Here is a 15,098-nt window from a genome sequence, read left to right as displayed (position 1 = left end):
TTATAAAGTCTTAAGCCTTAAAATACTCATTAAATTTTCTGTGTTTTAACCCATCTTCACAGTTTTATTTCTTTCTACAACTCTACTTAATCTACACACTCATAACGAAAATCTCAAACTAAAACAATCAAAAAATGCCTAGATTTTGAAGGACTTTATTTTACATCATTTTACAGGGGTGTGTGTGTGTGTGTGTGTGTGTGTGTGTGTGTGCGCGTGTGTGTGTATTTTGAGTTAGTGACTCACTATTCAGTTCAGGCTGGCCTTGAACTCACTATGTAGCGAAGGCTGGATTCGAACTTGCACTGATCCTATATTTGTCCAGAAGTCTATTAGTTCAGTAAGTAGATTTTTTAAAGGGAAATTCTATGCAAAGAAAATTATATAAAATAAAATCCTCTTGGCCTTTTAAAGTATCATTCACTGGAATATAAATGAGAATGACAGTTTCAGATTGTAGTAAGTTCACCATGCATTTCCAATAGTCAGAAATACTGCACACTCATATTAACTTAGTTTAATCTCTATCCCAGGATGAATTGTCGGGAAGCAAATATGGAGACAAGAGTTTGAGCTCATTTTATTTTTTAAAAGGTATTTCTTTATAGGAAGACTTTATAGGAGAAAATTAAGGCAGAGCAAAGAAAGGCTTTAAACCAGCACTTCCATTTAACTCCAATTTCTTTGTTGGTGGTGTTTGCATTTTGTTTAGAAATATGTTTCTGTCACTGTTCTATTTAGCAAAGTCTCAATTCATAATTTAAATGTGACTATATGCATGAGTGTATACAACATAATGATACAGTGTATAGTCCTATGAGACTTTTGATGTAATAGAGAAACAAGACAAACACATGCTAACAGTGGTTAGTTTGCATAATGTAAAATTTGATGCTAAATTTTATTAGAAAGGTAATGAGTAGGGAACAAGTGAAAGGATAAGATAGCCATTGTCTGTGAAATATTTTTGTTTGCAAAAAATCAACAAGGACCAGAAATTTGATTATTGAATTATCTAAATAAAACTATAATGTATCTGCTGATAGACAAAGGGCAAAAACTTAAATAGATCTTCTTGAATTCTAAGTAAGTACATATTTTCTAGTAGAGTACTAAATGCTGAGAATCCGGGAGCAATAACTATTTTACTTATAAGCTTCTATGTTTGCACATCTTGTTTTTTAATTTCAGTTTTTCAAAATCTTGATTCAGATGGTATACTGAGAGGTTTAAAAATTGTCCAAAAACAGAAAAATCTAAAGTAATCACTGCTGTTCTGTAGACGTTGATTTTGTTCTCAAGACAGCTATTCAGAAGAGAAACTTCTTTTCTCTTTATAATGGTAATCATAAATTTTATTTTATATCCAATCCTTAGTCCTAAACTGATTTCATGTGATTAATAATGATATATTGAAACAAACATTTTGTTCATTTGATTGTGTTTTGGGTAGGCTTTTATTTTCTAAATATTATCAGTTGCCTAGGCCTTGATTTACAAATTGGAATCTGGCTTTAATCTCTTAATTTAAATGAATCTCCATTTTTTATTTTGTACCACGAGTGACAAGACTTTATGGCTCAGGACTCATCACCTAGAACAAATGTCTAATTCAGTCCTATGGCATTCATACAAATGAATTAGGGATCTCTGACAACACTGGAACCTTGAATGACAGAGGAAGAAAGTTAAGATAAACATTAAAAATGAAGATGAGACTCACAAGGTGACCATTCAGTTGGACATTTAGATGTGTTAGTAAGAAAACCAGACACTAGACTTAATTGGATAATTAACAGAAAGCTGTTATCCTTGAATGAGTCAATGTAGTACCACATTTAGCACAATTAGTTCATTTTCCTTAAATGTTAAGGCTATTTGCATTTCTTGCCAAATATATTTTACAGAAATGGCTATTCTATGTTAATCATAATTTAATAAACATTTACTGAACAAAAACCAGAGGCTGAATATTTTGACTATTATAAATGATTTCCTCTCACTGTTGCATAAATTCATTTAAAATGAAAAAATATATAAATTTGCTGTTTAAGAGATCTTGAAATCCAGAAAATATGACAACACAGAATTTCTTAAGCTTTTATTTCATGGATATATGCAAGACCTCGGTTGTGAGTCAAGGTGGAATATTCTAATGATGATGTCTTCCACAAATACTTGCCAAGTAAAATGGAAAATCTAGTTGAATTTTCTCTGTTCCATATTAAAACTTCCTAATATTATCACATAAGAAAGACTCAGACAACACATAGATAAATTCTGCTTTAATAAACAGTACACTCCTGGGTTAAAATGCTAAACTGTCTTCAGGACACTAGATATGAAAAGGTGAAGCTTGGTCTCTTGACTTCAGGGGACTTTCAGTCATGAGAGTGTCAAACAAAGGTGATTAGCTTTGGTAGACAAGGTATGGGAAAGTGTCAAGTGGTGGGTGTGAGTGTGAGAGAATGCTGCTGGTGGACCTATTGAAGGGAGAGCACTGGAGGTCTTCAGCAGGTAAGGTCCAGGCATAATAAACATCCTGCACTGTCCAGGACAGATCCACTCAGTAAAGCTTTGCCTCTCCACACGATGTATACTTGGTCTTTTGAAAAGTAGTATAAAAATAAAGACAATTGAGGAACACAGAAAACTTGGTAGAACTCATACAAAAATAAAAATGCAGAGTTACAGCACTTATGAGGTATATTATATCATGATTCAAAATATCTAATCTCAAATTTGGTGCTTTAGAAAATTAGAAAAGTTTTTTTCAAAACAAGTAGCAGTTGAAGGATGAATAAAACTGTACATAAAATGGGGCGTACAGCTGCACTGTTGCAAAAAATGGCACAGGAATGAGATAAGATGTCCTTTAAAAAAAAGAGTAACTGAAGGACACATGCTTGTGATTTGATAGGTGGGTATGTGCAGGATAAATAGAATGAACCAGAGAATAGAGAAGAGCTGAACATTTACCAAAAACATCAACTGGATGCTTATTGAGTGATACAATTTTGTTACCTGGACATAAAGTGCTGGATATAACTGTGATGCCTCAGATTTATAAAATTCTAGACTTGATAGAAGTGCACTGAAAACTTATAAGTAAATAGGTAAAATTCACGAATAATATCTTTTTATTTCACATGTTTAAGTTTTATCATTTCTAAGTGCAACCAATATAGAATTGAATAAAGTATTTTATACTTTGTATTATTTGCACACAAATCTTAGCCATGCAACATATTTTTTTTTACTTATAGCACATGTTAATATGCATTAGTCACATTTAGGGACTCAGTTTGAATAATGATTATCACAGTGAACAGCACAAAACAGTGGTTTGTTAGAAAAACAAACAAACAAAAATACTTGTTTTCTGAATAACGGAATGCAACTTACATATTTAAAAGGCAAGAATAAGGACTAAATGAAAGTAGAATTCTTGTGTGTACTATATAATTAAGAGGGAAATATGATTTGTGTTTTCTGTATTTGCAGATTGGGACAATTTTATGTAATATATTGATGATTGTTTACTCGTAGATTGATTTTCCTTTAGAAAGACCCTATGATTTCATTCTTTATTGCAAAACAAAATAGTATGAAAATAGGTACATTTATTTCAGTATTTTGCTAAATGTAAATGTTCAAAAAGGTTCAACAGGTATAAGCAGGTTTAGAAAAGTATCCAATCAAAACCTGATACATGGAAAAATTCAATTATTAGTATTATTTCAATTTAAAGCATTATATACTATTTGAAACTTTGGTTCAAATAACAGAAAAAATTGAAAATTATATGCAATGTCCCAAGAAAAGTGATATGTAACAATGACAAAGACATAAAAATAAAAGCAAAAATATATGAAACATTTATAATTGCCTAATTAAAGGTGCTACTTCATTTACTTTTACAACTCTTCTTTGAGGTGAATATCACCAACAAAGTTAGCAGATGAGTAAATGGTAGTTCTTGAAAGGTGAATTTACTCAACATTGTAGTAGGAGTTAGCAGAAAATCAAAGATTGAAATCAATCAATCTTGCTCCAAATCTATTTGATTCATTAGCACTGGATATCACATTCAAATGATTATTTTTGAATGAATTAAAGCATGATTTTGTCATACAATACTTAAACATGCAATACTTAAACATACAATACTTAAACATAACACATGCTTTTCTAGTTAAACAGAACAAGCAATATATAGAAGTAAAAATATTAGTGGATAACTTCAAGAAACAAATAGGATTTAAGCAGCATATTGGAGATGAGCAAGATGGGAAGATGCAGAGGATTTTACTCAGTGTATCTTGTACCCATGGAAGAATGGAGGCAGAGGGTGGAGATGATAGCTAATTTGGATTCCACGGTATACATCCATCACAGTCCAGGGTCCCACTCTTGGTTCAGATGTGAGCTTCAAGAAACCTGCCAATGCCCTTCCTTTCCTCTTTTTTTTTTTTTTTTTTTACTTATAAAGAAATAAAAAAAAATGGAGAAAAAAGGGTAGATATAATACAGAATTACAGAAAAATAAACAGTAAGAAATCACCAGTTGATAAGTTACATATTGTCATTTTAGAAATAGTTGTTCAGGTCACAAAATTAAAGTATGTAAAGTGACATTCAAATAGTGACACTGCCAACAATTCTGCTCAATGATCCAACAAAAACTTACTAATATGGTTATCAGTCCTACACACGTGTTTTTTATCTTAAAGAGGGTAAGATTAAACATATCTTTGAACAAACAAAACAGCTCAAAAATAAATAATTTAAAGAAATACAGATTTCAAAGCAAGTCCGCTGGAGATCTTCACTGTCTATTTTACGGTCTCTAGTTTTCTTCCAAATAGTTGTCCCCATCTTATCACACATTGAATACATCTTGCATATTATTGTACTAAGCAAGTCATTACAGGATGATGAAGGTTTTTTTATGTCTTCAAGATCTGACATTGAGGAAGACACTAATGACTACCATAGTGTCTTTCATTCTCTTCGTAGTAGCTATCCTTATCTTTATGTATGCTGAAATTGAACTTAATAGACTAGACTAATATCACTCTGAACAGTGTGAATAATACTATTGCTAGATTTTATATCATAATGCTACAGAATTAGCATTGGGTTTCTTAGTGTCTCTTCTTCTTCAGAGTATCTTTTTCTTTACATCTTGCATTATATAATCTGTGTCCGTAAATAGTTTTAAAAAATTCTTCCTATGTGTGAATTTCTACATGTATATCTATCCTCTCTGTTTTATAGGGAAAAAACAAGTAATAACAAGACAGCAAAACAAATTCCTAGAAAAACATGCAATAAAAAAGACACATAAGACCACAATATTAGGTGATCTACCATAGTTACGATGCTTTCTCTTGTTATTTTCAATAGATTTGTCCACATCATCAGGCATTATACAGTTAAGCATAGTATTACATAGCTATTTTTATAAAAACACAACTTTGAAAACATTATAGGACTTGAGAGCGGTTAATAATCAAAACCGGTATGGATATCTTTTACATCTTCTCATCTTCAGATTAGTTGCCTCTACTTTTAGACTTGATACTATCAAGGATACCAAATCTGAATAAAATCAGCCAAGGCAAAACCATGGTCTAACAAACCAGATTCAAATAAAATCAGTCATAGTAAGACAATGTAAGTGACACAGGACTTCGGTTTAAGTTAATAGGAAATTAAGGATAGTTACCATGGTATAAGATGCTATTTTTGGGTTAGATGTTTGTGCCCTCAAATCTGATATGAGTGGACAGACTGGAACAAAACAGATTCAAACTAAACAGAGTGCTAAGACTACTGTGACGTTTAAATCCTGATACATTATTAACAATGACCTCTGCCTTCCCTTTTTAGGCTATTTTTCACCTTTCCCCTTCTCAGGATGTTTTGTATGTTTTGGATCTTACTAGCCCCTTTAGTTTTTAGATTAGGGAGCCAGTCCATTGTCTATCTGAGTGTTGCTGAACCTTTCTACCTCTGAGCTTGATCTTGATCTGAACTCTTTTACTCACTAAAGTCACAGGGTTTTCCTTCCTTTCAGCTGTATAATTCTACACTGCCCAAAAGTGTCATAGCTTTCCAATCTATCTGTGGCTGCTGGATGAGTTGTCCCTATTTCTCTCTGATTTCCTGTCACATATAGCATAGTTTTCTCATCTTTGACTCTCAGTTTATTAACCCTCATTCGGGTTGAGTGTATTTCCCACTCAGAGCATCTCGTTGGAGCCTGTCTCCTAATCTACTCTGTCTGTTTCTTTTTTATTTTAGTGTATCAAGGTTATCTATATTAAAGATTATAGCTTACCATCTCTGCCTCACGTCTGCTACTCCACTTTAAAGCTATAATTTGTACACCTTACTCCCTCATTCCAGTCTGCCCCATTCATTGAGGCCTCTATGCCACTGTTGCTAGAATCCTGGTATCCCTTCCTCTCTGTCTCTGAAATGTCCTTCAGCACTCTCTGTAGGGTTGGGTTGTTGGCCATGAACTACCACAGTTCCTCCTTGTCTTGGAAACATCTTATTTCTCCATTAATTTTGAGAGAGGGTTTTTCCTGGGTACATCAGTCTTGGTTGTAAATTATTTTCTTTCAGGGCTTGAACTATTTCCCCCAGACTCTTCTCAATTTGTGTTGTTAAATCTGTTGTTATTTTGATAATTTTCCCATTGTAGGAATCTGATTCTTTTCCCTGGCTGCTTTTAGTATTCTGTTATTTTGGTGGACTACTGGAATCTTGATTATTATATGTCTATGGGTAGATCTGTTTTGGTTGTGGTGACTGGAGTTCTGTATACCTCATTTATCTGGATATCATTTCTTTTTCATATGCTTGGGAAGTTTTCCTTTAATATATCTGTGAATATTCTTTATAGTTCATTTTTGGTTACTCCTGCTTCCTCGCTCATGTGCTTTATTCTTATATATCCTTTTGTCGTCTTCTAGCCTTTGAATAGTTTCTTTCTTGTTCCTCATTAATTTTAAGAGGTCTATTTTTCATGATAATATATCATAAATCTCTCTTCAAGTTTCAAAAAGCTAACTTTAGTTTCTGTCAAGGCATTTTGCCAGTTTTCAATGGAGTTTTTAGTTTCCTGGTAATCTCTTGGATCTGTTTCGTGTATTTTAGGTTATGTTTAAATTCTTCATCAGAGGTTTCTCTTTCTTTTCTGATTTCCTCCATTCTTCCATCTGTGTTCTCTTGGGAGGGGCTTAACATTTCTTTAATTAACCTCTCTATATCTTGCCTCACTTGGATCAGAAGTACAGTTTTAAATTAGTCTATGAGGTCATGAAGGTATTTCTTTATGTCCACTGATGTTGTGTCTAGTATTGGATGGTTACTGTGCTGGTTCTCTTCTGTATTTACTTCTGGGTTTATTTTCCCAGGTTTGGCAGCTGTAAATGTTTTTTTTTTTTTTATTTCTATCTCTTGTCATGTTTCTGGTTTCTTTCAGACTGGGGTGTCCTGGAAGTCTCTGGCCCTCTCTCAGGGTCTTTCTGAAACACACTGACTGGAGTTTGTGCTGCCCTCCCCAATTTGCTGTTATCTGACGTATAGGCAGGGATGCAGGGATGGTGCAGGGTAGCTTCCAGCCTCTGTGCTAGCCAATCTGCAAGTTAGGCTGTACCTTGTGGTTGTCACAAACTTGTGACAATTTTGTATCTGCTTATTGGGTCCCAACCAGAGGTGTAGTTCAGCCGCAGCAGACCCTGCCATTTTTCTATGTGCTAGGGGAGGCTAACTAATGTCACTTTAGTGAAAGGCTCTGCCAAATCCAAGCTGTCCTCCACCAGACCTCTCTATGCCAGGGGCAACTATCTGATTTCACCAAGGTGCCGGGCTCTGCCCAACTCCAAGATGTCCTCCACCAGTCCTGTCTGTGTCACTGATGCTGCCGTGGTGCTGGGATCTGCCCAATTCCAAGATGTCCTCCACCAATCCTCTCTGTGTCACTGACGCCATTGTGGCACTGGGCTCTGTCCAATTCCAAGCTGTCCTCCAGCCAGTGACAGCAGCTGCAGAACCCAGTCCCTAGTACTCACCAGGACTCAATGCAGATCTTCCTTGGGTTCACTGCACACTGCACCATGTGTCTTCACTGTGTTCCCAGCACAGTGCGGGTCAGTCAGAAAACTGTGTGGTGTCCAGCTTCAGAGCCCAGGAGCTTCATTCAGTCTCCTCTGGTGCAGCCAGGTGGCTTTGGCTGCTTGGCAAGGCCTGGGGTCTCAATTTGCAGCAGTTGCTGAGAGTCACTATAGCTTTTCCCCTTGGATCCACTGCTCACTGTGCCACGCCCTCCCATTAAGGATCTGGGACTCGCCAACTCTTGTTATCAGCAGCCATGGTTTCAGCACGATTTTGGATGTCCAGGTCCAGGTGCACCTAGTACTGCACAGAATGGGGCTCAGTGAGCATATCGAGCTTCAGCTCTCCACCCACACTTTTTCTTCCTCTTCCTAGTTTTATTTTTCCCTTTGGTCACCTCCTTGGTTAATAAGAATCATTATCCATTCATCTGGCCCTCTCCATGTTGTCATATTCTAGCATCTGATCTGATTTCTCCGCAGAACTCTGCTCCCAGCCCTCTAGCAAGCCGCCATTCTTTCCTCTTAACCCCTTTCCTCTTTTTTAAATAAAATTTGAAGAGTTAGTTCAAGGGAAGGATTTCCTCAATCTATGTACCTTCTTATTTTATACAATGTGTTTTTTTATTCTCCTTTGGGAAAAACAAATTTGAAAATTTAGTGCTTCTAATTAGAACAATCCAAGTGCATAATACTGGGGGGGGAACTGATAAAGTATCAGGATTTATAACCCATACAAAATACAAATCTTCCAAAAAGTTCTCTTTGACATTCTCAATCTTTTCAGTTTTCTACTACCTAGTCATATATTATATAGTAATCTTCATGTTCTGGCCCAGATTTCTCTGGGTATTCCACCAACACATCGTATCTTCTCAGACAGATACTGTCCTGTGATTGAAAGCATTGCTGTAACTTTGAATCCCCAGTGCTGGCATTAAAGGTAAATATTGTCTGATTGATAGTACCATGGATATAAGTGAGGACTGCATGATCACATTACATGGATGTGAGTTTTGTTGAAAATCATTAACTGTTAAAACTTTGATTTTTCCCCAGAGTTACAGTGAGCATTAAATGAGTTAAATACACCCAAAATATGAACCAGTACTGGGGTCTTCTATGGATTGTAAGAGAACTACTGTAATTTTTATAATTTTTTAATTCCTTCTTTATGTAGATATCTGCCTGTGTATCCATTAGGTTATGCAGAGAGTGCTCCTGACTTGATTTTAAATATATTTGACATTTCCTGTATTGCCATTTATTTTTCTTATAAGATCTATAATTGAGTCAATAAAATGTGTACTTTAATATATGTGTAATCATTCTTGCAAATATTTTCTAAAATATCATTGGTAGATGTTAATGTGAGTGCTTTTCTTTCATTAATATGGGCTAAAACAAAGTTTTCACCCCATACTTTCAAGTGAGCTTGGTCATAGTTGCTCCTAGACTGTTATAAGAACTCTGTTTTCCCTACTGGCAATGCTTGATAAATGTATGAAAGGCTCAGATTTGGAAAACTATAGCAGTGGCAGTAAAGGCAGAGGGAGCAAACTGAGGCCGAGGAAAGGTTATGGGGAAGCAAACAGAAATCCCTTCCTGGGATCACTGAGAGTCTCATCTGACCCAGCTGCTAATGCCTTACGGGTTCACTGAGATGACATGACTTTCCCTGTGGGTTTCTTTATATAAAATGTCATTTCATATGTTGCATTCAAAATACTACAAAAACGTAAGTCTATGGAACATCGTAAACCACTGTTAAATATTGTATGTGTTTCAAAGATTTAGAATATTTTCTTATCTACTATTCTGATTTTTCTATATAAACTCCCTGTTGCATCATTCAAAAGAAAATTTTCACACACAGCTTCCAATCCCTAGCCAGGCTTCTTTGCCTTTGGACCACTAAGCCTGGATTTTTCCCTTTCAGCAGCATGAGGCTCTTCATCTACATGTATAGATATTGATTACTGGGTTGGAAGGGTTACAGTCCCTATGTTTTGTTTGTAGTTATATCTTATAAATTATTTCCTTAGACTTTTAGAAAATGAAATATTTTTGAGTTTTGAATTTTAAAGGAAGCAACATTACAAAGAATTCTGTAATTGAAATAATTATATATAAATATCGCTAAATAGAAATGAAAATGTGATGCACATATGGAAGCCCTGAAGAGTAATTTCTCAAATAATTTTGAGTAGTTAGGTGTACTAAATGAAAGCTCCTTATTCATGTATTATTTGTCTAATAGCATGTTTTTTTATAGAATAATTATTGGGTATTAACTTTTCATGTGTTTCTGACAGTTTGAAAACAGGAGACAAAGCTCTCATAAAGTACTTGTACAGTACTTCACAGGAAAATGTTGAATGTGTTGGAATTTTGATAAATGACAGATTTATCTGATGTGAGCATATTGGAGCTGATCTATTATGTAAAGGAATAATCCAGTGTCACTGGCATTCTGCTGTGATAAATAAAAACATTTGTTAGCTGGCAAATGTGCAAGAAAATTAAAATTCTAAAATTGTTCATTTTTTCTAGGTATAAATTCATTTAATTTTCTTTTTATCTCATATTACATTTGCATAAAATTATATGGAGAAAGAAAAGTAAATAGGGCTAAAAACTTTTCCTAACTTGGGACTCATTAGTTGGTGAATTTAAATGGATCTATTGACCTACTTGATTCCAGTGTCTTTATCTGTAGGTTTGGGTAAGGAGAGAAAACTCACAGATTTTCCTCTTCACTTTATAATCAGTTGATAGGCCATGATCAACCGTCATAATCCCTCCTTTACATATTTTCGAAGAAGCAATATTATCTTCTGAGTTTACTACTAAATACACATGATGTTAGGTAGACTATATTTTGATGATGTTAAATTTGAATCAGTTAAGGTAGTGTCCACCAGAATTTACACTATAAAGCAAATATTTTTCCATCTAAATTAATTATTATTTTAAGAATGCTTTAAGAAAATAGTAAGATTTCTTGATCAAATAGTCACACATTGGTGGTGTGCTCTTGGTGAATGATTTGAGAAGGACAATGTGAAAGATATGTATCATTGTTTCCCCCAGATTTATGTGTTTTAAAATTTTGCTATGTTTCTTCTTCTCCTTCTCCTTCTTCTGCTTCTTCTCTTTCTCCTTGTCCTTCATTTTCTTCTTCATCTTCTTTATTTTCTTTCTTTTTGTGTTTGAAATAAAGTGTATTTATAAAAATAAATAAAATAAAATAAACCACACATTGAAACAGGTATTGTAACACACACCTTTAATTCCAGCACTCAGGAAGCTGAGGAAGAAGAATTTCTGTGAGTCTGAGAACAGCTTGGGCTACAAAGTAAGCTTAAAGTCAGATTCTCCTGCATAGTGAGAAGTCTCAAAATAGTGTGTCTCAAAAAGACACACACACACACAAACACACACACACACACACACATACACACACACACAAAAACACAGTCACTAATTATTTTTACAGTATTTTGATTCCTTATCTCAAGTAGTCATTCCATGTCTAAGAAAGTTGTTTTCTTTATTTTTTCATTTATTTATCACACACTTACTTATTACAACACAGTTTCAAAGATTCTTATTCTATTTGTTACTGTCATTATTTATTTATATGTTCAGTTGACTCAGGATTGGCCAGTGGAAACACATTCAACTTGTCCCTTCTATTTTCAATAAGTCTGATGGAGGTTTTCTTACTGTCTGAAGTTATAAGACAATCTAAGCTCACTATTGTTTTCAGTGCCACAGATGGAATGAGCTTTTCCTGTCAAGGAGTTTTGCTTCCTTTTAATAAAGAATTATTTCTACCCTTTTTTCTGTTTTTTAATTTTTCTCTAAATAAAAAAAGAGTTATGAATCATAAAAAAATGAATACTAACCAGATATGATGACTCGTACCTACAATCCCAGAACACTGGGAAGCTGAGACAAGATGACCACAAATTATAGCCCAGTCTGGGCAAAATATGAAGACTCCCTGTGGTGTTCAAATTTTAAAAAAAAACACTTGGGGATGTAGACCAGTACGAGGGCCTGCTTAAAATCACTAGCACTATAAATAAATAAATAAATAAATAAATAAATTTATAAAATAATATTGTAATAGTAAATGGTAGTCAGAAGCAATTATTTGAATGTTACATGTACTTCTTCCTTACTGATGTTTTGTTGGGGCTGGGCTCTGTTTGGCTAAGGGTTTTATGATGAATTAATGTTTCTGTATCAAGCCATAAAGCAGAGTTGATCATGGGATTCACTTAGTATTTTTTCATGTTTTCAATATTGACAACCCTGTGCTTAATATTACAACAGCAAACAGATGTATTGTAAATTTTCTGAATTCTTACTGTGGGTTCTCTGAAAAGATAGACAGGTACCTTTTGCTTTGCCATTCTGCTGTGATAGATTTTAATTTTATACCAAGTGAGATACTTTGAATGATATCAATTTTAACAAATATTTCATCTATGTCAAGTCAGCTTATGAAAACAAGGTAACTAATAGAAAATTAAGTAGAGCTACTATTCCTATAATTATGAAGAGTTTATCATGACCTAACAAATATTAGATGGGATAATTATCCCATGTCTAAAATTTGGCTCCTACAGTTCACAAATAAAAATGTTTTCTCCACTTCAATCAATTTGTAATTTTTATTGCAACTCAGTTTTATGAAGTCCTATTGCTTTAGTTCACATGAATATGCCCCAAGATCCATATGTAATGGCTAATTCCCCCAGGCATTTGTATTGAAATTCCATGGATTTTAAAAAGTGGGATGTATGAAAAGTCTTCTGGCCTTTGGAGATATACCTGCAATAGAGATTTTGGGACTCCACTCAGCCTTCTACGCTCCAGCCTAGCTGGAGAGGTGATGGCTTATTTTGACACACGACTCTGTGATGATGTGAAACTTTTACCAGAGGCCAAAACCCACAGGGCTGCTCAATCATGGGCTTTAAATATTCCAAGGCACTCATGCTTAAATATCACATGATTTTTCTTTTGAGAAAAACCCAAAGCATAACAAAATTAATGTGCAAAATAAAAGACAATAGAAAACAAGAAGGTAGATCAAAACAAATAAATATTTAAAAGTGGACCTAGGAATGAACAGGGGGGCAGAGAAGGGGAGAGGGAGGGAACTTAAAAAACATTGAGTTATGTTATGTTTGTATGTCAATCCCACACTATGAATGTAATCATTATGTCATGCAAACTGGAAATAATAATAAAAATTTTGAAAAAAATTAACCTGCTCATTAACAGAAGTAGCAGATATTTCATTACAGTGATAGAAAGGTGACAAGTACACATAACCCTCTCCAATCATAGACTGAGAAATGAAAAAAAAAAAAAAGAGTTCTGTGCATTTTGCATCTTTTTATTTGCTGCCTCTAGGTAAATGAATCTGAACTAGAAAAGTTCATGATGATATAAGAATAAAAAGGATGAAGAATAAGTAATAAAGGTATTTCACTATCACATTATAATATAAATAAACAATTATGTACAAATGATAAATTCCAACCAAATACTGTATCCAAATAGCAAATATTTTAAAACAATGTAAATTTCTTCTCAAAGATGGTTTCAATTTATATTATTTTATATAAGCAGTCAATTAACATGTACATATTTCCATTTAAAGTTAACAGAGTTAAATTTATTTATCTGGCTACTATTTCATTAGTAAATAATTTAATAGTGGAAAATATAAAATTTTATCCACAAACTTTAGTTTGATTATTATTATGCTGATATTTTTTTTGGTACAAACTTACTTATTTTTATAATATAGGTGTGATGATTCATTGCTAATATTTCATTACAACTCTATTGATTTTTTAAGAAAACTTGTACCCAAGGCAAATCCAAGGCAAAGAAATGAATAAAATGAAATCTTATAAGTGATAGCTCAATTTCGTGCATGGTCTCCACTTTTAGTTACTAATTCTGTTATCTTTTCATTGTTCGAAAACTAATTTATAGACAAAATTTATATCAAGAATGAGAGATATGGATCTTCTTTCTATCCAGGTAGCTGAGGCCATGTGAGGTGAGTTCCAGCATATGGCACTGGCCCGGGAAGAGTTTAACACTATTGCTCCCTCTGATTAAGGGCGTGCCCAGTTTCCTGAAACACTGGGCTAGACTCTGAAGGTTTTGCTGGCCAGACCAGACCACACCCAACAACCTTCCTTCAATCCAGGGAACTGAGGGAATGGTAGGTGAGTTCCAGCTCATCTTCACTAGCCTGGGGAGAGCTTTGGAGCATCACTCCCAGCTGTTAGGACCCCACCCAGCTTTCTGGAACACCGGAGGTGGCAAGGGAGGTCCTGTGGGCCTGACTGACTCAGCAAATTTCATTCAGCCTCAGGAGACAAGGGGGTAGGAGGTGATTTCCAATGTGCCTGGGGGAATAATTGGAACATCAGTTGAAGCACAGAAATATAGGAAAATGACAAGATAAAAGAAACAAAAATGCAATTTCAAACTTCCAGCCCATCCCAAGAAAGCCTAGGAGCCATGTACATAGAAAAAAATATAAGCCATACACCTGATATGCCTGACATTATAGAAACTGAAATAAAGAAGCAAGTCTGGGACCCTATAAAGGAATTCAAGTTATAAACAATCTCCCAGATAAAGGAAGAAATGATAAAAGTAATGAAAGAAATGCTGAACACATCTAAAGAAGATACAATTAAAACATTAGAGGAATAATGCAAAAAGATAGAATTCCTGGATGAATAATATAAGAAACAAATAGATGATTATACAGTAAGCAGGCTCAAAGATATACAGGAAATCAAAAATTCCACTGAAAATTGGTAAAACTGCCTCAATCAAAGTTAAGATAGAATTTCAGACCTAGAAGACAAGATTGCAACTAGTGAACAGAAAAAGAAAGGTCTTTTAAAAATAACAAGGAAT

Source organism: Cavia porcellus, unplaced genomic scaffold, assembly GCF_034190915.1.
Source record: "Cavia porcellus strain 051 isolate PalLab524CR breed Dunkin Hartley unplaced genomic scaffold, mCavPor4.1 scaffold_20, whole genome shotgun sequence".
NCBI classification, from domain to species: Eukaryota; Metazoa; Chordata; class Mammalia; order Rodentia; family Caviidae; genus Cavia; species Cavia porcellus.
This window is presented reverse-complemented; position numbering follows the sequence as displayed.